This window comes from Schistocerca nitens, chromosome 3, assembly GCF_023898315.1.
Source record: "Schistocerca nitens isolate TAMUIC-IGC-003100 chromosome 3, iqSchNite1.1, whole genome shotgun sequence".
NCBI lineage: Eukaryota > Metazoa > Arthropoda > Insecta > Orthoptera > Acrididae > Schistocerca > Schistocerca nitens.
Window position 1 is genome coordinate 668,489,997 of NC_064616.1, and position 3,688 is coordinate 668,493,684.

General features: G+C 41.6%; 1 pseudogene; it reads right to left on the reverse strand.

The window, feature by feature from the left end:
• Positions 1-1,980: 1,980 nt before the first annotated feature.
• Positions 1,981-2,098, reverse strand: LOC126249936 (5S ribosomal RNA; annotated as a pseudogene).
• Positions 2,099-3,688: the final 1,590 nt, after the last annotated feature.

Consider the following 3,688-nt stretch of genomic DNA (forward strand, 5'->3'; position numbering starts at 1 on the left):
TAGTTCGAAGTTCTAGGGGACTGATGACCACAGCAGTTAAGTCCCATAGTGCTCAGAGCCATTTGAACCATTTGAGCCGGTAAACGAATTTGATTTTTACGTTACGTATAGCTTTATATGTCAGCTTCATGGTGAAGTGCCCATCATCTCGCTAACTGTCATACTTATTGTGATATTCGCATTTAAGCAAAACGCTGCGGGAAACTTGAAAAAGTTTGCAATGAAAACTATGGGTCGCTATGATTTTGCTTTTCGTGCATACTACACCATATTTTACTGTAAATAAAATTGAACTGAGATACTGACTTGGCAGAAGGTCTCTATCCCTCCAACCTCGAGAAATTGGAACTTATGCAATAAGTACTGTAATTTTTTAAAAATCGGTGACAGCTAGTGAAAAGAGAATTTGCTAGAATGAAAATAAACGTGAAATTTATTCTGTCACGTTGCAGAAAACCGATATAATGAGGTTTTCTGTCAGGTATTGACCTCTCTCGTCGTGTCTTGGTTGTTTAATAAATCACTCTGTGTCAAGATTCTGTGGCAGTAGCTATTGCAAGGTGAGCTTGTAAATTTAAACTGTGTCTTGGCAAAAGAAGAATAATTAAATCAGTCGACTACAGAAATGTAACCGTTACTCATAATAGATGATGTTTATTCAAGTGAGAAATGGTTAACAATTCAGACAAAATAAACCACCAATTCCGTTGCAATTTTGGAGGAATTCTGTAACGAACCGTATTTTTAACAGTGAACGAATGGAATCGATGCTTATCAAATGATTGTTCTTCACCTGAGAAATGTGAATGTACTCGTAATTCACAGCGAATAGTGTTCCATAGTTTTGTTCCTATCCCCATCCAGAGTGAAGTGGTTAACTTCTTCACCATAATTATCTTTTAATATGTTTAAGATAGATTACATATATTTATAATCTATCTTAAGCTTAACGAGTAACTTCAAGCGGTTCATAAAATAATGGCCGGCCGGTGTGGACGTGCGGTTCTAGGCGCTTCAATCAGGAACCGCGTGACCGCTACGGTCGCAGGTTCGAATCCTGCCTCGGGCATGGATGTGTGTGATGTCCTTAGGTTAGTTAGGTTCAAGTAGTTATAAGTTCTAGGGGACTGATGACCACAGATGTTAAGTCCCATAGCGCTCAGAGCCATTTAAAATAATGACTGTCATGTTTTCGTAACCTTGTTATCCACATATAAACAGGCATCCAATTTTCTTTTTTTCCCTAATAGGACAATGCTGCATTTTTGCTTCTGAGTGGAAATGACCCAATAAAACCCTTTCGTTAGTCTGCAGCTGTGAACACATTGACGACTTGCAAACCTTGCCAGCTATCCGTCAACGTCAGTTCACTGGTGAATTAAGATATTTCTAGTAAGAAGATTCACTCTCTTTACGGGGTTAGGAACAGAATGATGTTACGCTATTGGCTGTACTTTTTCCTATATCAAAGATAAATGAAGTGCAGAAATAAAATGCTTTGGTAAACTTCAGTCCCATCTGTTCACTTTTAATGATACATTTTTTTACAGGTTTCTCCTGGAATTGCAACAGAATTGTCGATTTATTTCCATCTGACAATTTAATCTCTTTGTCTTCAGAAGTGTCTTTAGTGACGACTTCTGGGTAACTCATACAATATACTCAGGTAAATGCCACGTTAAATTCTGCTTCTTTTGCTAAACCAAAATGTAACTTGAAAACTTAATCATTATAGGCGTAAATGGAACAATAGTTCATTATCAAGCTACACAGTGCACAACACTCCGTCTTCAGGCCACAAGTGGCCCATCGGGACCATCCGACCGCCATGTCATCTCAGATGAGGATGCGGATAGGAGGGGCGTGTGGTCAGCACACCGCACTCTCGGTCGTTATGATGGTTTTCTTTGACCGGAGCCGCTACTATTCGGTAGATTAGCTCCTCAGTTGGCATCACGAGGCTGAGTGCACCCCGAAAACTGGCAACAGCACATGGCGGCCCGGAGGGTCACCCATCCAAGTGCAGGCCACGCCCGACAGCGCTTAACTTCGGTGATCTGACGAGAACCGGTGTATCCACTGCGGCAAGGCCGTTGCTAAGCTACATAGTGAGGGTACAAATATTTTTTGCCAAACTGTTTCATTAAAATCGCAAGATCACGAATGTGCAGTAGATCTTATGCGTGCATACAAAAAACAGAATCGGATGCATTGCTATACGGTTTGACGCTCGAAAGACATATGCTTCTGAACGTCTATTTGTTGATGTAAGGAAAGGTCGAAGGATTCTAGTGAAAGAGAGAGAATGGTTTGGAGAGTTCAACATTTTGTGAGAGTTTACACCTAGGTCCTGATAAATTCCATGAATGCATGAGCATGTCTGTGTCTACATTTGATTACGTTTTGGAAACGGTTGATGCACGCTTGAGAGTACCCTATACCATTTTCCATTCAACGATATCGCCTCAGAAAACACTTAAACAGGTAGTTACCTTGGTGTAAGTAAAAGTCAATTCAAAAGCTCTTTGCTTTTTAAAATCTTATTTTAAACTAAAATAACATTATGCAATTTAAACAATTTCATCTAACATCACCAGTGGCAAGAGATTTGCGAGATATGATTTTGAACTAATTTCGTTAGAACAGAATAACACAATAATTAAGCTTCATTGCTATTTCACTCCATATCCTCCTTCCAATCAACATATTTTCATACGGAGAATGAATAGATTGCTAAATTTCTCACGTTTCATGTACCGCTGTAAGGAATTCTTCGATGGACGTGGTACGCTGCTCGCACCGAGCGAGGTGACGCAGTGCTTAGCACACTGGACTCTCATTCGGGAGGACGACGGTTCAAACCTGTGTCCGGCCATCCTGATTTAGGTTTTCCGTAATTTCCCTAAATCGCTTCAGGCAAATACCGGGATGGTTCCTTTGAAAGGGTATCGCCGATTTCCTTCCCCATCCTTCCCTAATCCGATGGGATCGATGACCTCGCTGTTTGGTCCCTTCCCCCGAAAATCAACCAACCAACCAATCGGCGCTCACTGCACGATCGAGAAACACAAACTGGTTTGCCCTGTACGCGTACACCCTGCTGCACGGTGTTACTGACGGCTGCACGCGCCTCCCGAAATGCTTGCCGCTGGGACACTTCCGTATAGTCCAATATGTTTGTGTTGCACGCTGCAAAGGGAACAGTGTTCCGTGCTGCCCGCCCCGCTGCAACCAGGTCTCTGCCTTGGGGCGTAATCAATTACACTAGCCAACAGTGAAAATGTAACTGGGATGAGATAAATGTTTGTTAACTATATCGATATTGGTGACGAAAACGACAGTGAAAAACTCGACAATTAGATCTCGTTACCAAGTGAAAGGGGGGAGGGGTGCATTAAATTATAATTATGTTTTACTGGCATTCATTGTCAACCCCTTCCGATACACGCTTCGAAATCCTACTGATGGTAGACAGTGATGAAGTTTCAGAAAACTATAACTGTGTACATTCTGTCAGTATTTGTTAGCCCGGACTCGTAGCAACAAGGGGAAGTGGTAGAGGAAGATAGGAGCGTTGGTTCAAAAATGGTTCAAATGGCTCTGAGCACTATGGGACTTAACTTCTAAGGTCATCAGTCCCCTAGAACTTAGAACTACTTAAACCTAACTAAGGACATCACACACATCC